Source organism: Anabrus simplex, chromosome 1, assembly GCF_040414725.1.
Source record: "Anabrus simplex isolate iqAnaSimp1 chromosome 1, ASM4041472v1, whole genome shotgun sequence".
Taxonomy (NCBI): Eukaryota; Metazoa; Arthropoda; class Insecta; order Orthoptera; family Tettigoniidae; genus Anabrus; species Anabrus simplex.
In genome coordinates this window covers 1,708,537,661-1,708,560,345 of record NC_090265.1, presented here as the reverse complement: position 1 = coordinate 1,708,560,345, position 22,685 = coordinate 1,708,537,661, and the positions used below count along the sequence as shown (strand labels likewise).

The following is a 22,685-nucleotide window of genomic DNA, read 5'->3' as shown; positions in this document are numbered from 1 at the left end:
AGAGTGTTTCGAGTGTTTCTGTGGAAATTGGTAGAATACAAACACCCAGTCCCCGAGCTAACTAGAATAAACTAGACGCCACTATTACCCCAGCCCAGCCGGAAATCGAACCCAGGACTCTCCATTCTGCTAAGGGACCGAACATATTTTTTAAAGATATTATCGCTCTTCTAAAACAGTGAATCACTGTTCAGTTTACAAACACAAAACAAGACGCCTCGCGCCAGTGCACGGTGTGTCGTGACATGAGAGCGATAAATCTTTCTGTCGCGGACGGGGAACAATCACTTGACCGTCAGCAATACATCTCCCTTTGGCTCGTTACTGACAGTATGTGCCCTCCTGGCTGAGAACTCAACCTCGATCAATTTCCCAATGTACAAGTGACGTCAAAATTCCCCTCCTGTGCGTACACAGGGCGGGTGTAACGAGGGAAGTTCCTCCGAAGAAATGTGACTACCTCATTCAGGTTGAAGTTCAACATGTGGACGGATACAGCAATGAGTCCTCATCAACAAGTACAGGATACCATACTGCCAAATAACACAGGAACATGAAATAGTGAAGATCTACATCGGTCCACATAGGTTTGGGGTCAGGAAAACTGGCACGTAAAATTGGCCTATTTCACATGTGCTACTCCACATGGATGTCGTAAAAGCGTCGGAAGAAGGAGAAGAATAAGAAGATATGTATACGAAGCCTGTTCGAAAAATAATCTATTTCGAAAATAGGTCTTCCTACAGCCCAGGAAGATTTGTACTCCCTCTCTCTATTAACCATTTCTGCTTATGGAAGCAGTTCCGGTATGCAGTCGTGTGTAGTTCCATCTGCTATTTCAGTTTGATCTCCGCAAATGACAAAGCGTCGACCTTCTGCCATGGAGCTGAACATACTTTTTAACATGTTATCGTTCTTCCAAAACAGCGAATCACAGGCAAGTTTACAAAGAAGGAAATAAAGTAACCTCGCTCCAGTGCACGCCGTGTCAGGACATGAGAGCGATAAATCGTTTGAGTATAGACCAGGTTCCCTCAGGGTGCACGCACTGGTGCAATGCCCAGTACAACGTGCAAAAGATGACTTTTGCTAGTTTGACCAGAGTGCACACGTGCACTCCTTGATTTTGAACAATAGCGCTTCCTCTCTTTCCCTTCACCTATCTCGCACGCCCCGCTCCTCTCCCTCTTCCTCAGTTGCTCTGCAGCACTCCATCATCCGAGCCGAGTTGAGCCGGGCTTAGCCGAGTCACCCCCGAGACGAAACGCTAGACCGAACCGAACCGAGCCGAGTTGGACCGATGCACGGTGCACAGAACTTCTGCGCCTCCGTTTGCACGCGTCAGATTTTGGGCGTTTAAGAGGCCCTGATATAGACTGTGAGCCATCACTCATCTTTGATCTTCTTGTGGGTTGGGGTGGTAGAGTAACATCCACGGTATCCCCTGCCTGTCATAAGAGGCAACTGAAAGGAGCCCATCTGCTCTTAACTTGCGAGCGTGGATTGGCGACCACTGGGCTCTTATCTGAGTCCTAACATTGCTTCCATTTGTGCCAGGATTCTCACTTTCTTCTGTCCTATCTGACCTCCATTGGTCAACTCGTGTTCTTTTTCGACCCGGACGGTATTAGGTTTGCGAGGGCTAGGGAGTCTTTCATTTTCGCGCCCTTCGTAGCCCTTGTTTTTTGGCCGATGCCTTCATTTTTCGAAGTGTCGGACACCTTCCATTTTTTTCCCATCTGATTAGTGTTAATAGGGGATGGTTGCCCAGTTGTAATTCCTCTTAAAACGGTAATCTCCACCACCATAATCACTTCACCGTCAGCAATACATCTGCCTGACTGTTCCTGACTGTCTGTGCCCTCCTGGCTAAGAACTTAACCTCAACTATTTCAGTATGGAGAACTGATTGTCTGATGCGGCTACGTCAGTTGTCCGAGGTGGATGGAGAAACACAGTTCGACAAAAAATTATGAATCAACGGCGGGGCGTGAGCTGACGCATATAAAGGTAGAAGAGAATCCAGAGTTGTTTCACTATGAGACTGGTCTTTTTCTCCCAACTTTTCTTTCAAACGTCTAGGACTTCGAGATAATACCAGCCGTTCACTGTTTGACCCTCTCATTGTGTCAAACAGACCGTCAACAACACTTTGACGTTCGGCTTGATCTCCCCTCTCGGCAAGTAGTCATAAACTCTCTTCATTATTATCGGTACGTCCCTGTAAACGTTACCTCAGTTTGAAGCAGAAACGAATGATGATTCGCTGCTACGCAAACTTCGCGACCATCACAACAGTTACTCAACACACCAGCAAACTAACAGCTTCTTCTGCTTCTTCTTGACTTTACCCCACAATTTTCTTGGCGTCAGCACTTCGTGTAGATTTGGCTTAGTTTTATACGGTGAGATACCCTTCTTGACGCCAACCTTACGTGAAAGTGTGTAATCACTATTCCGGTTTTTGTGCTGTATGGTATGTTGTGTGTGAATGAAGAGATGTGTGATGTGAAAATTAACTTAGTAAAAGTACGGTACTGTAATCGAATTACTAGTAACGAATACATTCTTAGTTATTTTTAATTGTAATCGTTACTGTTTATAAAATTTAATTTTTACTCGTTATTTACTTCTTGAAATAGAATTATAATCGTTACATTCTAGCAATCGATATACATCGAATAGACGCAGAAAAAAGGAAAAAATCTACAGTTCTAGCCCTTGGGGCAAGCAACTCAATGTTGAAAACATCTTAGGGATATGAGCTACCAATTTTAGGTAAATAAAATATTATAAAGTACGAAAATCTATTCTTTATTTATTCTTCAACATTACAATCCTTTTCTTAATCATCATTATCCGGTCGATTAGATTAGTAGTTTGCCCTTTTCTACCACTACGGGCGCTAATTCACATCAGTGCATTGCATTGTTTCACTTGAGCACCACTACGAGCGCTAATGTGAGTCAATGCACAGTTTCACTATAATCCTTATAACTACATTCGGTTTGGGCATTTTTTAAAATTAAAAAGCGCCTGAGGGTATTGAACCAAGGAACACATTATAGAAAAAATATGTAAATAAGTTAATTTGGCTAGGATTTGAATAAGAAAGAAAACGAGTAAAGAATCAAGCGTTTTTAAGCTTTTTTCCACGAAACTGCATTTAGGCCGATGTGATTTTCGATTATTTTTTTTACTTTGATAGAGCTATCCAAGACTCACAATTTGAAACCTATCCGGGCCCTATATCCCTTCAACTTTCGGCACAATTGAGGAATTTGCTTAACCCTCTCCTGCATGAATTATTTTTCGTTTTCGTTTGGTGAAGAAAATTTCAAGCTTTAATGTTCTACATCCGTTCACGATTTTACGCTAAGCTTTTAACATTCAAAGACCGAACATTACTGCCTACTGGCTAAAGCCTAGCGAAAATCAAATAATGATCATAAATATGTCTCCCGGTCATGGCCAGCCCTCAACGGCTGCTAATTTCAAATGACCGCCAGTCATAAGACATAGCCTGCACGGTTGCTAGGTAACATCGTCTGACCACCCATCCCTACCTTACATCACTGCGGCACGGTTGCTAGGTAACATTGCCTGACCACCCATCCCTACCTTACATCACTGCGGCACGGTTGCTAGGTAACATTGTCTTACCACCCATCCCTACGTTACATCACTGCGGCACGGTTGCTATCATAGGTGACAATGTCTGACCACCCATCCCTACCTTACATCACTGCGGCACGGTTGCTAGGTAACAATGTCTGACCACCCATCCCTACCTTACACCACTGCGGCACTGTTGCTATGGTTACATTTCCGTCAAACATTCTGTCGCGTCATAACACACGTTTATGTCAAAAGATTAAGTAATGATGAATATAAATTTTTCAGTTCTATTACAGCAGAACCAGTAGCTTCACGAGTACTGTATGAGGTACTTTCTTTCCTCTCCAGTACTTCCAAACATATCAAATGTATTCTACAATATCCATCGCTGCTCAATATATTCTTAAAATTAAACAAAGATATTCCTCCAAGTGCCAGTCCCGCGGTATAGGAGTAGCGTCCTTGCTTCTTATCAGGAGGCCCCAGGTTCGATGCCTGGCCAGGTCAGGGATTTTTAACTTGATCTGAGGGCTGATTCCAGGTCCACTCAGCCGACGTGATTACAATTGTGGAGCTATATGATGGCGAAATAGCGAGCGGCTCCGGTCTAGAGACCCAAAAATAACGAATTTAGTGTTTCGAGTTTTAAGAACCATTTTTTTTTTCAATTTGACTTACGTCGCACCGACACGATGGGACAGGAAAGTATTACGAGTAGGAAGGAAGTGATGATGATGATGCTTGTTGTTTTAAGGGGCCTAACATCGAAGGTCATCGGCCCTAGGGAGGAAGTGGCCATGGCCGTAATTAAAGTAGAGCCCTAGCATTTGCCTGGTGAGGAAATAGGAAACCACGGAAAACCATCTTCAGGGTGGCCGACAGTGGGATTCGAACCCACTATTTCCCGAATGCAATCTCACAGCTGCGCGCCTAAACCGCACGGCCAACTCGTTCGGTGAACCCTGTGAATGACGAATTATTTGAAGTCACTAACTAAAATAAAAGTTATGGGGAAAAATCCTTTTGAACATTCCAAAGTAACATTCTTAATGTCACTTAGTGATGCTAGCCACTTAATGGTAAAACAAGAATGAAAAATATATATTCTAAAGTGATTGTATTTTTACCGATTACTTGCTGAAAAATTAATTTGTAATTATATTAAAATATTTCTCAGGTAACTGTAATTTAGCCCAATTACTTCTTTCTTGTACTTTTTTCAATACTGATTGAGACAAACACAAACACCCAGCCACTGACCAGAGAAATTAACCACGCATACTTAAAATCCCAAATTCGGCCGGGAATCGAACGGAAGACCAATAGGCTGGCCATTCAGCCAAGAAGTCGGACTCCCCCAGACTAACAGCTACTGAGTAGTAACTAATTATTTCTGAAACGCGCGGCAAATGCCTAGTTGCTTGGCAACGATACCACTACACAGCGCCACTTACCACATACGGGGAGCACAGGTCTGGCAAAGCCTACTAGATTTATAGCGTAGGCAACGGGTCTGGTCACACTCACTGTAATCTTTGAGACAGCGGGCTAAAGTTCTCTATTATGTCTTTTCACGAGAGTTTAATCCTGATGTACCGGTAAACAAATGGGCGGAGCACGTTGCCTTTACACGTGGGCATAGACATAGTTGATTGGAGAAGCAACCGTCGCACTCACTCGACTGTATGTGAGTTCGAAGAAAAGTAGTACGTCGCATTAATTTTATTTTATTTTAGTTTATTACATTTAGAGAGTTGGGAAGAGCACGCAATCAAATTAAAATGTGGTTGTCATATATACCGGTGTATATATAATAGTGATTAAATAACGAGAAATTAAGTCACAAGGCGTGGTGTAATACAGGAAGTCTTCTCGTAGTGAGGGATAGTCCTAAGCTGTACAGCGTGGAAAAATGAAATGGCGTATGGCTTTTAGTGCCGGGAGATCCCAGGACGGGTTCGGCTCCCTAGGTGCAGGTCTTTTGATTTGACACCCGTAGGCGACCTGCGCGTCGTGATGAGGATGAAATGATGAAGACTACACATACACCCAGCCCCCATGCCAGGGAAATTAACCAATGATGGTTAAAATTCCCGACTCTGCCGGGAATCGAACCGGGGACCCCTGTGACCAAAGGCCAGCACGCTAACGATTTAGCCATGGAGCCGGACTACAGCTTGGAGATAAGGTGTTGCATCTTGCAGCAGCAGTCATTGTTCTTTATTCACAGTGATAGAAATGGATCAAGAGGTAGGACCATCGCGGGCACAAAAGAGGAAAACCGCTCAGAAGTGACCATAATGTGAACGTGTTTAGTCGTTTATTCAGAAGTTCAGATCTTCGCACGGTTATCGTATGCGATGCGCAGCCCTGTACGTTCGAACACGAGACGATGACGGGGTGGAGGTCGGCACTACAAGCTTAGCGAATCACAACTCTTTCTTTGGCGGAGGCGTGGACCTACCATGTTTACATCAGGATTAAGCTCTCGTGAAAAGACATATACTGTAGTTGCTGTTGTCTGGAATACGATTGAAGTTATAAAGGGTTATGGTGTCGTTCCAAATTGTAAAAGTCACTCGTCTAAAGTGACTAGAATATTTAGATTCCCGAAAGGTAAGCAAAACGGGTGCAGAATTGCCGACGTGATAGGTGGCAGCCAACAGAACATTCATAACTATGTGAGGTTAGAATAAATTTTGCTTGATAAAGAATGAAGTAATAATCATCAAGTTTATATTCGCTTTCCTAAAAAGCTAGTCTATCAAACTATTCTTACATTGTCAAGGAATTCTCGCTCTTCATAATAGTTATGGTACGGGTCATATTTCAAAACTATTATCACAGTAGTTTTCGCAGGTGCAGCGACGATATATTGTCTTCAAAGCATCGAAGTCCGGACAGGTATTATCAAAACTACTGGAAAAAAAGTGTCATGCAGCTGCGGATACGAAAGAACTGATCAAAGTGATCACCAACGTTCAAGTGACTGGACAAGTCACCTGTAAAAAGGTATTGTTCTTCGATTCAGGCGTATTATTAGTTGCACATTAGCAAACTAAATTACCCAAGAGCAATTACTCGATTAAATTTATGAACATTTATGAAAAAACTATGAGCAGTTCATACAGCTTGAAAACATGATACATTGAATCCTCCTTTTAATCTGACATTTGACTGCGGCTCATGTTAAAGTTTTCTTATTTAGTTGAGCAAAAGAATTGCAGTTTCATCATGCGTTGCTAATTTCTTATTGAAAGGACAAAGACGCTTGCGGAGACGTGCAAAATCATCATTGTTGAAATGTATGGAGGGTGACTCAGCAGTTCACAGATTTCCCCGCCCTGAAGACCTTCAGGCGATACTTGCGTCTTTCCACGCTGGACTTTTGCCAGAAAAAGATCGCTGCAGGAATTCCTGCGATAGAGGTGACCATACACTGATAGGAAAGCCGGTTACTTGAAAAATAGCGTTTATGTGGACACGTGTGACTCTGGAGTGAGAAAAACAAAATGTCAATTAAACAAAAACTTTGTACATTACTTGTTCAACGTCGTCATCTTCGATGTCATAGTGAGTCCAGAAGACGTTCAAACTGGTTTGAGAAAGAAAATTTACATACTGTTCACAACAAAATACGCTCGTTGGTCCCACACTTAACTGCAGACAGCTGAGGATACGAAAGAACTGATCAAAGTGATCGCCAACGTTCAAGAGACTGGACAAGTCACCTGTAAAAAAAAAAAAGGCATTTCGGAAATATTGATTTTTATCTGCGTTAAATGTGGCGGTCTCAACAGAGCACAGCACATCGCACCGCCCTTGGAACCGAGTTCGCACCAACCAGACATGGAAACTGATCTTCTCTTGGATTAGCCCAGCATCTCACTTTATTGAGGGCTGATGACGATGTTCTTGTTTAAGAACTGAACAACTACGAATAAAGATCACTTATTTAAATTTCGTCTTGGATATAATCGAATGCAGTAACTGCCATTCTCGTGTCACCAAATAAGGTCGGTCTGGATGAGGTCTTAAATCATTATACGGGAAGATTCGTAAGTCACTGTGCAAACTTTGTGGGTGTAATGTAGAGGCACAAACAAGGTTTTGTGAAATTGCTTCATTTCAGAGTTATGCAACACAAACAAAATACCTTCAACTCAGATTTTATTAACTTAAGGAACACAAATTCAACTACGGTACTGTTCGTAGTGTAACGTACAGTAGAGGTATTCAACTCAGTGCAACACAAACAAAACAAAATTAATTCTCTCAAAGTTTAACTAAAAAGAGGGATCACAAATTCAGCACAAACTACGGACACTACAGTACATTCGGTTTACCCCAAAGCATGTTCAAAGTGACGTTCATGAAAGTGCTCGTCGTAGTACTGCTGTTGGAATGTCACAGATTCCGTTCACACCTACGTACAATAAACAACTGTGTGACGTAAGGTGTACAAACGAATAACAAATATCTAATGTAAAAAAACATTTAAGCACTTTAGGCTTTATCAATCGTGAAATTACCAGCGTTTCGCCCCAGTGTAGCAATGGGCTCATCAGTTGGATTGCTACACCTTTCCAAGACGCTGGCGGCTAGTGCGCCGTTGAGACACCAATGCAAGCTTAAATGTTTTTTACATTGGCAATCGATGAAATTAAATTATGGTTTCCTTCTAGGAACGTTATATTTGAAACACCTAATGTACTGCAGTGGCTAGGGAACAGAACAAACTTTATTAATAATATTAAACATGAAGAAGTATAAGTCAACAAGTAAATTTACAGGATTATAACTTATTCTCTTCAATAGGCCACGCAAAGACTGAGTTTTCTTTCAATTCTGGCAATTTTGTATCACTATGAAGGCGAATATGACACGTTTGAAGGCTGTGCTGGCCCAGGTTTCTAATGCCTAGCACGATAGGACATTATACATCAATACTCTGAAATAAAGCTCTCTACATTACACCCACCAAGGTTAGCTGCCGTTGACAAGTTCCGTCATACGGAATCATTCTTATGTCACCACAAACGAGGATCATGGTCATGGACGACTTTTCCAACAGGTGATACAGTTCCCAGTCTTCGACAAAAATTGCTGGAACAGCGGATGTGGATTGATTTGCATCGTCTTTTTCTTCTTTTTCTGTGAATCTGTCTTGAGACAGGTATCAACTGGACAGCCTCCATGATTCTCTGTCCTGAGCATCTTGCTTCAGTTGTTCATAGCTTCTCCCTTGTTTGACATCTGTTAACATTCCAAACCTTCTCCCTCTTCCTTTTCTTCCATCTAGCTTTCCCTCCATCACCCTCTGTTGAAGACAATTTCTACGTAGTATGTGACCTAACCAGGATATTTTCTTCTTCCTTATCGTTTTCATCAGGTGTCTCTTCTCTCCTACTTTTCTTAGCACTTCATAATTTCTCACTATCTGTCCACTTCACTTTTTCCATTCTTCTCCACAACTTTCCAAATACTTTCGTTCTTTCTTTCTTTCTTTCTTTCTGTCTTTCTTTCTTAATGTCCATGTTTCAGCTTCATACGACACTGTACTCCACACAAAACACTTTTCGAACCTCTTTCTTAAATCAATAGGGATTGCCTTAGGTGTCAAAAGCCCCCCAAACATTCAAATTTCTCAGCGTCGAACAGAAAGGGATGAGTGAGTCCGATTATCGTAGTGCAGCTGGGTGTAGTCCATGACGTACAACAGCGTGGGGAAGTCACCTTTCTGCAACGACACTTTGGAAATCGCCTGATTTCTCATGAAACTCCATCCCCGTACCCTTCCTTCTCACTCGATCTCACGGCCCCAGATGCATGGAGCATGTTGAAAGAATTAGTTTTCATGACAGTTGATCCACCTACAAATATTCCCGAATTATGTGAGAAGATAACGTCATTTGTTGTGTCCTTACAGCAAAGGCAGGCACAATTCAGCTCAATGAGCAGTGCTCCAACTCAGCTAGGTAGAGGAGCAGAGTATGCGCTCTGACGGAAAGTACAGCCTAGCAGCTGCTTGCACGGCTCTCGGTTACAACTAGTGAAGGATCGCGTACCAGGTGTATGCATGGGTTTGTGTCGGTTTTTGTGGTAAAGAAAACATGTAATTTTCAAGGGAAATTCATTTTTTGTTTATTAAAAATATTGGCCATCAGCTTCTAAACACTTTGTCCATCTTTCAGGTAAGTTATGAATACCATGCCAGAAAAACTGCTTGTCTTTTGCAGCAAATCATTCGTCAAGCCAATTTCCAACTTCCTCGAAATTGCTGAAGTGCTGCTCTGCTCTTGATGCCAAGAGGTGATAGATGGCGCCAGGTCGGGGCAGTACGGCGGGTGCGGAAGGATGTCCCATCCAAGCTATTTCAAGGTGTCCTTCACTGATTTTGCTGTGTGAGACGGCGCATTGTTGTGTAACGATGTCGGCATGTAAAAATCAATTGAAAGTCACCCCAGAAAGAGTTCTGATCTCTCTTCCAACTGATAGATGAAAATGGAACGTCAAAACTGAAACGCAGGTAGCCTAAATAGCGTGAAATAAAAATATCTTCACACGATAACAGAGGATATACTATAATAATAATAATAATAATAATAATAATAATAATAATAATAATAATAACGTGTTTGATTCCTTGTTTACATGATTGTTTAGTGAGATCTATATGCTTGATACTTCAGTCACGACCGAGCTCGATAGCTGCAGTCGCTTAAGTGCGGCCAGTATCCAGTATTCGGCAGATAGTAGGTTCGAACCCCACTGTCGGCAGCCCTAAAATGGTTTTCCGTGGTTTCCCATTTTCACACCAGGCAAATGCTGGGGCTGTACCTTAATTAAGGCCACGGCCGCTTCCTTCCCACTCCTAGTCCTTTCCTGTCCCATCGTCGCCGTAAGACCTATCTGTGTCGGTGCGACGTAAAACAACTAGCAAAAAAAAAAAAAAAAAAAAAACTTCAGTCACGTAAGATTAACTTTCGAAGTAAGATATTGAATATTTAATACCAGCATTAAGAAGGAGTTGTGCTAGATAAACGCAATTCGGGAGGCGTGTTTGCACATCTGAAAGATGGTGCCTATTCAAATTTGCGTACTAGTCGACGAAGAATGGTGCCAGTAGAGACACTATGGCCTTGCAAAGCAAGTTTGCTTTAAATACGCGCTATACATCTTGTGAACGTAAGTCATCAGCCGATGATGACGTTGTGAGGTAGGTGTGAGTCAAACATGACTTAAGGAGGCGAAGAAGGCAGTATCAGCAGCTTACTGAGTTTGAACAGAGCCGTGTAGTAGGACTACGTGAAGATGGATGTTCTTTCCATGATATTGCAGAATGACTTGGCAGGGATGTATCCACAGTGCAGTGGTCACGGGAAGGAAATATCTGAGAAAGACTGCGGTCCGGCCACTACGGAGAGGGAAGACCGCTGCATTCCCCTCATTGCAGCAGTCATTAGAGCTTCAGTTAGCACTAGAGTTACATACCTAACTTGTAACAAATCCATTATTTGAGGGACAGCTCCGAGCCAGACGTCCTGTAGCGTTCATACCGCTAACTCCGAATCACTGCCATCTGCGACTTCAGTGGGTCAAGCTAGAGATCATTGGAGAGTGGAGTGGATATCTGCTTTGTTCTCAGATGACAGCTGTTTCTGTCTTTGTGCAAGTGATGGCCTTAGGTTGGTAAGAAGGAGGCCACGTGAGCGCTAGGAACCAAGCTCTCTGCGACGTCGATAACACTCGTCCTCATTCCACTGCTGTAAACTAACGTGCTAGACAGAGTGTCGACCAATTGCCTTGGCCTGCGAGATCACCAGACATTTCACCCATTGAGTACGCATGGGATATTGTGGGACAACTCCAGTGTCATCCACTACCAGCATTAAACGTTGCTGATTTGACTGACCAAGTACAACAGGCACGGAAAAACATCCCACAAAATGATATTATTATTATTATTATTATTATTATTATTATTATTATTATTATTATTATTATTATTATTATTATTATTATTAATGTTACTGTATAGGTTCTTGGGCTTATGCCGTGTCATAAAAAGAAGGCGACATTCTTTACGTTTCGCAGAGAACTGTGCTCTGCGTCATCAGAAGAAAATCTGGACTGTCCACGAGGAAGGCTTCTTAAACAATGATTTTTTTAAAAATTTAGACGTTATAATAGAAGTGAAAATGGTACGTTCATTCGTCGCCAGATGGCTCCCCTGACGTGGCACAGCGCTAGCGTTCGAAGCGGAAGCTGACCGAACCATCAGAATCAGTCTATGAGGGTCACATAACATGTGTACGTAACATATGACATTGACAGGTGTATGGCACTGACACAAGCCTGGAACGTACGAATGTGGAAAACACCGAGACGAAATAACAATAGTGAAGGGACAGGGAAGGGGACTACCTACGTTAAAGCATCAATGGCAACAATAATATGTTATTTGCATTACGTCCCACAAACTATTTTTACGATTTCCGGAGACGCAGAGGTGCCGGAATTTAGCCCCGCAGGAGTTCCTTTACGTTCTAGTAAATCTATCGACACGAGGCTGACGTATTTGAGCACCTTCAAATACCACCGGACTGAGCCAGGATCGAACCTGCCAAGTAGGGGTCAGAAGGCCAGCGCCTCAACCGTCTGAACCACTCAGCCCGGCCCTACAAAATAGCATACGGCACCTGTCCGATACAATGCATGCACATGTACATGCTTGCATTCAAAATCGTGGTGACTGGAGCGGTTATTAAAGTACTGCCATATCTTCTCGCGCTTACTTGAACCTGTAACCTGGAAAGTTTAATCATATATAAATGTTAGGTATACAATTGCTTATTCTAAATTGCATTCCTTCCTGGTACTGGGATTTCATTTTCCGCCAGTGTATGCATCACGTAAACCAAAAAACCTGATCCAGAATGGTCTGCAGCATGGTCAAGGAATATGCCGTCAGTTAGTATATCTTTCCACCCAAGGTAGTACAGTAATCATGACCAGGGCGACCCGCATAAATACTGGGTCCCCTTGACAAATCAAGATGGTCGGACCCCCCCCCCCCTCTTCCTCACCAACACTTCTTTTTCTACCACTTTTCCTGCTTCCGTGGAGTCGCGGGTACGAACTGTGTCACACATGTGGATTTGGCCCTGTTTTATGGTCGGATGCCCTTCCTGCTACCAACCCTATATGAAGGGATGTAATGACTCGCGTGTTTCTCGGGTGGTTGGTAGTGTATTGTGTTGTGTTGCCTGAATATCAACCGGAAAATGTTGGGACAAACACAAACACCCAGTCCCCGAACCAGAAGAATTAATCAGACGCGAATAAAATCCCCGACCCGGCCGGGAATCAAACCCGGGACCCTCTGCACCGAAGGCCTCAACGCTGATCATTCATCCAAGGAGTCGGACTCTTCCTCACCAACACTAGGCCTAAACACAATTTGTACAATAATGGGTTCAAATGTAAGGGCATCTCTTTCTTTCAGAATTACAATTTAATGCATTATTAAAGGCAAGTAAAATAGAAAAGAAGTGGTGTAGTGTGATTAACTGCCACCCCCGGAGGTCCAGGTTCGATTCCCGGCTCTGCCACGAAATTTGAAAAGTGGTATGAGGGCTGGAACGGGGTTCACTCACTCTCGGGAGGTCAACTGAGTAGAGGTAGGTTCGATTCCCACCTCAGCCATCCTCGAAGTGGTTTTCCGTGGTTTCCCACTTCTCCTCCAGGCAAATGCCGGGATGGTACCTAAATTAAGGCCACGGCCGCCTCCTTCCCTCTTCCTTGCCTGTACTTTCCAATCTCCCCATCCCTCCACAAGGCCCCTGTTCAGCATAGCTGGTGAGGCCGCCTGGGAAGGACACTGCCCTTGAGGCGGTAGAGAGGGGGATTTCTTGCCGAGTCCGAGGGAAAAACCGACCCTGGAGGGTAAATAGATTAAGGAAGAAGAAAGAAAGAAAATAGAAAAATGATTTTGTTAATATCAATGTTAAATAATAACTTCATAAATCTGAGTGTGGCATCCTGAATTTTTTTCCACTGCTCCATTGCAGATTTTGGAGAGAGGATTCAAGTCTAAAGGCACACCGATATTCTGTGTTGATAGCATCCTCAATTTTCTCACTTTAGCAGTCACACAGTCGCGTACTAAGTTACCCCCCCCCCCCCAACTGGCGGAAGAGCCCAGAAGGGCCATGGTCTACCAAGCGACCGCTGCTCAGCCCAAAGGCCTGCAAATTATGAGGTGTCGTGTGGTCAGCACGACGAATCCTCTCGGCCGTTATTCTTGGCTTTCTAGACCGAGGCCGTCATCTCACCGTCATATAGCTCCTTAATTAAATCACGTAGGCTGAGTGGACCTCGAACCAGCCCTCAGGTCCAGGTAAAATTCCCTGACCTGGCCGGGAATCGAGCCCGGATAAGAAGCAGGCACGCTACCCCTTCACCGCGGGGCCGGCGTACTGAGTTAACCTTTACTCAAAAACAGAATGGTAAAAGCTCAAGGCAATATTGGCTGAACCAAAACAGCTGATGTAGCAGTCATCTGAATTTAAATTACCAATTCACAATCAGAGTTATAAAATAGTTATCAAGACACATGTAACGAAATGTTAAGCTAAATGTACGCGAATGCTTTTAACAGGCATTTTCTCTTACTGTGTGCCTCTAATAATATAATGAATCCATTAAACTTCTGGGCCCCTTGAAAACTCCGACCTCTAGAAACGTGTCCTCCTTGCCATCCTCTCCCGCACTTTTGGGCGGCCCTGCTCTTGACCACCGCCAGCTTTGGGACATAATGAGAGGAGGAAAATGTCACTCAGAAAATAGCTTCCAGGAAAACAAAGAGTAGACACCGCGGGGCTACACTTGTTATTGTAATCTTATTTTGACACTGTCGGTCAGCAGAAATAAATACTATTAAAAGCTTGGTTTTAAGGTCATTAGACTCAACATGGCTTAATCAACAAAGTTACAAGTGGAATACTAATATATCTTTCAAAATACTTCGATTGTCATCTGATATCTGAATAACATCACTCATCTATAACTGTTAGGTTCTTCAGTGTGTCGAAACTAACTTATGATTAATACAACTTAGGAAATACCTGGAAATGCCTGAGAAAGATACAATTAAAATATAATTACATGTTTCGTTCTTCGAAGAACATCATTAGATACTAGGGTAGAGTTGAGGCTCTGGTCATGGGGGATTCCATAGTTAGACTTGTGGGGAAAGTGTGGAGGAAAGGGAACCAGGGTAGAGTGTTATCCAGGAATTAGGTTGAGGCAGATGTTGAGGAAAGTAGAAGAGAAGGAGGAGGGACAGGAGAAGGTGGCAGTGTTTCACGTTGGTACTAACAACGCAAGACAAGCAGGTATAAGTTCCAACATAGTTGGGGATGTATGGTAAATGCAGCACAGGTGAAATATAAGGAAGCGGAGATTGTTATCAGTGGAATACTGTGTAGGAGGGATACTGACTGGAAGGTGATTGGGGATTTAAATGAGACTATGGAGTGTGTATGTGGGAAACTGGGAGTGAGGTTTCTAGATCCTAATGGATGGGTAGGAAATGGGATCTGCGCTCAGATGGCCTTCACTTAAACCGCCGTGGTACATATAAGTTAGGAAATTTGTAGAGAAGGGTTATAGGGAGGTACATTCAGGGAAACGGGGTGGCCTCGGGAGCGGTGATAAGGGAACAGGGAACTGGAAGTCAAGTAGGGATGACATAAAAATGTTATTGCTCAACTGTAGAAGTATTGTAAAGAAAGGAATTGGAATCAATTATCAAGGCAATTTGTTCGATAAATTTCTAAGTTCTTTGAAAACCTTTTTAAGAAAAAGCTAGGTAAATAATAATAATAATAATAATAATAATAATAATAATAATAATAATAATAATAATCGTATGGCCTCAGCTACCGTGTGCAGACATTTCAATTTGACGCCATCTGGCTGTCTGCTCGTCAATTTAGACGTTCCGTTTTACTCTAGGCCCCCACTAGATGGCAGACCGAGTAAACCGAAACACTCTTGGGCGTCTATGGCTGAGATTTAATGAATTTTGTCGGGTAAACACCAAATGTGTCACCAGAGATCTTTTACATGCCGACATCGTACGACATGGAGTGTCGAATGGACTTTTTTCCGCCCTTCAAAAATCCGACTACCTCTGCCGGGTTTGAACCCGCTATCTTGGGATCCGGAGGCCGACACTCTACCGCTGATCCACAGAGGCAGGTAAATAATTGATAGGGAATGATTCACCTGGACGACAGTTCTAAATGCAGATCATTTATTGATTGATTGATTGATTGATTGATATCTGTGTCCGTGCGACGCAAAGCCAACTGTAAAAAAAAAAAAAAAAAATCTACACTCTTCTTCTCTTAGACTCCATATATACTGTGTCCGTCGTTGATGAGTTATTTATCGTAGAATTGCAGCAGTAATGCCATCTAACGGAGGCGAGTGGCAGCAGAAGCAGAGTTTGCCTCAACTAATACCGGTTTTACAGGCCTACGGCATTACGGTCGAGCGATATTAGCACCAGCGGCGGCGAACTTCACACGTGTGGCAGTATAGACTTAGGGCATGTAATTTGCACACATAAACATCTCAAGTAATAAAATATCGTATGTAAATTGCACGTCCGCCTCTATGGTGTAGTGGTTAGTGTGATTAACTGCCACCCCCCTAAGGCCCGGGTTTGATTCCCTACTCCGTCACGAAATTTGAAAAGTGGTACGAGGGCTGGAACGGGGTCCACAGCCTCGGGAGGCCAACTGAGCGAAGGAGGATTCGATTCCCACCTCAGCCATCCTCGAAGTGGTTTTCCGTGGCTTCCCACTTCTCCTCGAGGCAAATGCCGGGATGGTACCTAACTTAAGGCCACGACCGCTTCCTTCCCTTTTCCTTGTCCGTCCCTTCCAATCTTCCTATCCCCACAAGGCCCCTGTTCAACACAGCAGGTGAGGCCGCCTGGGCGAGGTATTAGTCATTCTCTCCAGTTGTATCCCCTCGACCAAAAGTCTCACGCTCCAGGACACTGCCCTTGAGGTGGTAGAAGTGGGAAGTGGTATCAATCGTTGAGTCTGGGGGTGGGGGACCAACCATGGAGGGAAAACTGTTTAATAAAGAAGAAAAATATAAATTGCACACCGAACTTATGGTGTCTATTTCCTTTTTAAAATACTCGTGCAGCAAAACAATATTGTAAACTTGCATATAGGGTTTATAGCATACAGGCTACATCTTTCCTTTTTTTTTTTTTTCTTCCTTTAAGCGATCACGCCGTTCAAATATTTTCTTAGAATTATGCTACATTACTTTTAAAACTTTCTAATAAAAATAAAATTGGCAGATTGTGTTTTGCTCTCTTAAAGAAGTCTATGCCTCTCGTTAAAAACTTGTATATTTTACTCCACAGTTTCCTTCCTTCCTACAGCCAACGGTGCTTTGTGTTGTCACCCATCCAAGTTGGTCTCACCCCTGGGTCTCTCCACCTACTAAGTGTTTTTGTCACTCGTAATGTTTGTTGTCGTTCGATCCTATTTACATGCCACAGGTTATAACCCGAGTTATGCTGTGACTCGTAGCGGCTGGGTTTTGCTGTGTGTGCAGGTTACATACCTCTCGCAGCCTCGTGTGTTGCAATCTGACAAGTGTGTACAGCGTACCTCCGCTACTTTATGATTCCCATCACACACTTTGTACGAGTGATCGTTTCGCCACGTTTTTCTCCCCTTTTCTATATTAATGTTCATTCTTGATCAACACTTTATAAAAACTATCACGATAAGTGTTGCCAGTTAACTCTTGTCACGAAGACCGTCACAATAGCGGCGATTAAAATTTTACTCCATTTTAGCCGGCTTAAACTAGGAATTATAGGAATTATTAAAAATTGTACAAATACGCACAAAACGTCGTTCGTTGCGGCTAACCGATTTGTATAGCGCCACATGAAGTAGTGAAGACTTTGCATGTGTTGTGAGGAAGGGTAGTAGGGCTATATGTACACTGGTGTCCAAAAGTTAAGCATAATCACTAAACGAGCCCATACCACCTGATAGGAATGTCAGACGGATTGCTGAACAAAAGGAAGCTGAATCACGCACCATATATCACACAACTTGTCAAAAAAAAAAAAAAAAAAAAAAAAAAAAAAAAAAAAAAAAAAAAAACAGTAATATAGGTAACTTAAAGGGTCCACATTTTCAATACAAATAAATGTTATGTTTATTTACAACATGCCCAAAAAACATTAAGTTACCTATCTTATGTTCTCAGTTCAAAAATGAAATTTTTAGATTTAAACAAAAAACAGTGTCAGAAAGGTTCTGTTAGCCAAGGTACACCTTTGACAACAAGTAACAAAACTTGACAATGTCTTCAACAACAAAAGATGCTGTTAATAGGATTTATGGTTACCCCTGACGGCCACACTTGCTTCGCAGTGACGTGGTAAGCTCTCTATCAGACAGTCCAAGAGCTCTTGTGGCAGTCGATCCCATTCCTCCGAAAGGGCAATGCAAAGGTCTTGGAGGGTCCTTGGTGGAGGCTGACGGGATGCAATTCGCCTCCCCAATGCATCCCAGACATGTTCTATAGGATTCAGATCCGCAGACCTCGCTGGCCAGTCCATGCGATGAATGTCTTCCCCAGCCAGAAATTCATCCACCAAAGCAGCGCGGTGCGGTCGGTCATTATCGTCCATTAAGAGGAAGTCTGGATCAACCGCACCTCCGAAGAGTCGAACATGTGGTCTCAGTACCTCATCCTTGTATCTCCGAGCGTTAACAGTGTTCCTTGGACCACCTATGAAGATGTGCACGTCCATACGGCCATTCAACATGATGCCGCCTTACACCATGGCGCCACCACCACCATACTGATCCCGTTGTACGATGTTCCTGTGGTTGTATCGGCTACCCGGTTCTCTCCAGATGAATGTGCGACGGGAATCGTTCCTAAAACTGAAGCGGGATTCATCTGTGAAGAGCACATGCCTCCATTCATTCATGGTTCAGTTTCGATGTTGACGGCTCCTCATTAAGCGGGCCCGTCTCTGTGCTGGAGTGAGCAGGACGCACACCGCTGAACGTCGGGCAAACAGCCCTGCTGTTCTGAGCCTTCGGTACACAGTTTTCCGGGAAACTTCAACCCTGAGACGGCTGCAAGCTCCGCTGACAATTGTCTTGCAGGTGCACTCCGATTCCATCGGGTGGTTAAGGCCGGATATCGGCCCTGCTGTGGGGTGGTTACCCTTGGTCGACCTGGTATTGGCCTACGACTAAAATTTCCCGTGTCTCGAAATCGTCTCCAAAGCCCGGAAATGACACTTTGTGGCACATTCAAGAATACGGCCACTTCGGTCTGTGTCTGGCCTGCTTCCAGGCGGCCGGGTATTCTACCCTGAAAAACGGGGTCCAAATGCCGTCGTTGTGCCATTATGTTGTCACGTTCACCACGAGGCTACACTCCGCACACTATAACAGGCAAACACGACTGAGGGAATATGGGGCGAAGGCACTGGCTGTGTTTACCTTGCGGTTACGCAGTTAGTCAAAGCAGGGAAGACTCCTTTCCTATGCAGAGCGAACACGTAAGGTCGGTAGGTGCATATGTCTTGCAATTTGCGGTTTATTTCCTATTGTCTGGCTTACTCGTAACTTGTTTAACTTCTGGACACTATTGTATATATATATATATGTGTGTGTGTGTATATTTTTTTCTGCCAAGGTCCTAGACACTAAGATATGATTCACCCGCTTGCCGCACGCAATGGTCAGTCTCTTTGTTGTTCGTTAGTTTGGTAATGTGTAGTTGAATACTAAATGGTTTTTAATTGTACAATCATGCCGCACTTCTATTTAATTGTGATACATGTGTAAAATTGTCCCTTTGCTGAAAGTTTCATTGTTTAATATTGAATCCAAACCTCAAAAATCTATTATCGCACTTAAGAGCTGGTAAATTGTCAACATTTACCTCTCTGTCGAAATTCGATCAGAAAACATACAATAACAGTTTCTAGCTTTCTCCAGTTTTGATTTATATACCGGCACCTCACCATCACCTCCCCCCCCCCCCCCCCACCGCTCCGCTATATACCCACACACAAATCTGGATATACTAGGGGACAAAAGCTAACGGCCTCAGTTGCTGGAAGCCAGCAGTCAATCACACCGTGCACCCTGTTGAGTTAACGAGTTCTAAGTGATCCTTGTTTGATGTGGGAGGTTGCCAAACCAAATTTTTCTTCCGCATTCTCTTCAGTCCTTACCCTCTCTTCGTGTCGAGAACAGTAGACGATTTGGCAGCTCCGGCTACAGTAGACGTAGTAAATCCTATAAGATCGGGCGAGTTGGCTGTGCTGTAAGGGGCGCGCGGCTGTGAGCTTGCATCCGGTAGATAGTGGGTTCGAATACCTGAAGATGGTTTTCCGTGGTTTCCCATTCTCACACCAAACATGCTGGGGCTGTACGTTAATTAAGGCCACGACCGCTTCCTTCCAACTCCTAGGCCTTTCCTATCCCATCGTCGCCATAAGACCTATCTGTGTCGGTGCGACGTAAAGACACTAGCAAAAATAAAAATAAAAATCCTATAAGCCGCTAATAGACACCGGGTTGCCGCTGGGGAGTAGTGGCGTGAGGCGAGGTAGCCATGTTTTGTCCCCAAGTATACTCTTTGTTTCCTGAACATTTTTGCCTCGCTCCCCACTTCTAATTCCCAACCACCGCTACTGAAAACAAAACTCGTCTCAGCTATGTTCGCCATGGAAACGCAACTGAAAATTACTTAACATCTCCGTTATGCAGTAAATAATATGCGACATTCATTTTCCACTACATTTTGTTATGAAAGAGTTTTAGAGAGAATTAATTCTATATTTGCCTAGATATTTGGAAGTTTATGTTCAACCTACAGTACCGGTCAGAAGTTTAGGACCACGTAAAGAAATCACAAAATGTCATCTAGAACCTAAAATTGTGCCACGAGATATCTGTAATTTTTTTTTCTGAGCTCTCACATCTAATAGGATATATGTCGCCTGATTTCATTGAGTTAGTTGAAATAATGTGGAAGTTACGAATTTTTAACTCTTTGACGGTCACAACAAAAGATCAAAAACTTTGGTTATATAATGTACTGTACACTCTAATTGATTGCAAGTATCACCGCCAAGAATTTTTTGTAGACTTAGAGATAGGTGGGGGCCATTTTAGTATAAATATAAAACTTCCGAAAATATGCGACACTTTTGCGTGTTTTATTTTTTTCGAACCAGGGCCCAAAATGGTTGATTTTTTCTTTGCCTTTGTCATGTATGGCCCAAGGTCTCAGGACGAGCTATCGGCATGAAACTTATCTGCCCTGATAGTTCCATTTGAACTTTGTGGATGGCAACCAAGAACACATTTCTGATGACGATAGCTCACACTGAGACCTTTGACAAGAACAAGGGAAAACTGACCATTTTAGAGCTGATTTGAAACAAAAAATAAAAGCACAAAAGTCGGTGCCGCATTTTTTCGGAATTTTTCTATTTATACCAAAACGACCCCCGACTATTGGTAAGTCTATAAAAGAATCTTGTTGGTGATACTTGAAGCCGATTAGAGTACATAGTACATAATATTTCCAAAAATGTTGACTTTCTGACGTGACCTTCCAACAGTTAAAAATGTATAACTTTACTTGGCGTAAATCACTGAAATCAGGCGACGTATATCATATTAGATGCGAGAGCTCAGGAAAAAAATACATAGGTCTAGTAGCAAAATTTTAGGTTGTAGATGGAACTTCATGATTTTTTAATGTGGTCCTGAACTTTTGACCGGTACTGTAAGTAGAACATTCCCTAAGTGGAAGATAACAAGAGCGGGCTAAGAGAGACCGGAGTGGAAAGTCTAAAGTGGAAAGCGAGGATCCCGGCACATGTGTAGGAATCAATAGGATCCCTTGGTCGCAGTGTTACAGAACGTTTCTTTCAGAGAAAAAATACATTTTAACGCGAAATATAATTACGTAAATTAAAAATCCGTGCAAACTCAACTTACGTGCCGAAGTGGTGGGACTTTACTTCTATGATTATGGAGGAATGCTCTTTCTCCGCTAATGAAGTGCTCGCGTGATTAACAAGGCACTGACAGTATCTGCTTACGACACGCAGGGAATACAGCCGACGACCCACACAGGGATTTAGTTACACAATAGAATGCTGACGTAGAAACGAAGCGAATGTCTATGGCAGGTGCCCCGCTTGGTATATTAGGACTTGAAATCTTTTGGTACGAGAATATGCTGGAAGAAATTATAGCGGTCCCACCTTTTACCCTGCCCGGCCAGGTCAGGGATGTTTACCAGGGTCTAATGACTAGTTTACACGATGCCAGTTGATGATACAATATTGTATGAAGACAATTATTGACTTACAATTATTTGCTACGTTTGAACACTTCGGTCCAGTTGTGCTCACAATTTCATAGACAATCGATTGTCTCCAGGAGTAGACTGAGGACAACCAACTAGGCCCAGCTGCAACCCCAACAACCCGAAGCTCAATATTGTCGGAAGAGTTGGCGCCATGTGAGCGTGACAGGCCAGTAGTTGTATATTTATTTTGTACCAGTTCGTTTGTGTCAACCGAGAGGTGCAGCCGCCTGCATGGTCTTGATCATTTAAATAGTTTTTATTTTTTTAGTATTGGCTTAACGTCGCATCGACACAGATAGGTCTTGCGGCGACGATGGGATAGGAAAGGCCTAGGAGTGGGCAGGAAACGGCCATGGCCTTAATTAAGGTACAGCCCCAGCATTTGCTTGGTGTGAAAATGGGGAAACCACGGAAAACCTGTTCGGTATCGGGCGAGTTGGCCGTGCGGATAGAGGCACGCGACTGTGAGCTTTCATCCGGGGGTAGTGGGTTCGAATCCTATCCCATCGTCGCCATAAGACCTATCTGTGTCGGTGCGACGTAAAGCCACTAGCAAAAATATAAAACCTGTTCGCGCAATTATGGCTGAAAAGGAG

The 22,685-nt window shown here is 43.3% G+C and overlaps 1 protein-coding gene across 2 annotated transcripts in view; it reads right to left on the bottom strand.

Annotated features, from left to right (window-relative positions):
* Positions 1 to 22,685, bottom strand: part of Ipk2 (Inositol phosphate kinase 2) — a 232,520-nt gene that overhangs the window by 197,282 nt on the left and 12,553 nt on the right. Inside the window, exon 1 of one of the 2 annotated variants that reach the window (XM_067138450.2) lies at positions 21,714 to 21,808. The exons of the other annotated variant lie outside the window; for it this stretch is intronic. The gene's annotated coding sequence lies outside the window, so the exon portion shown is untranslated. Of the gene's footprint in view, positions 1 to 21,713; positions 21,809 to 22,685 lie in introns of those variants that run through there. 2 annotated transcript variants of the gene reach the window in all.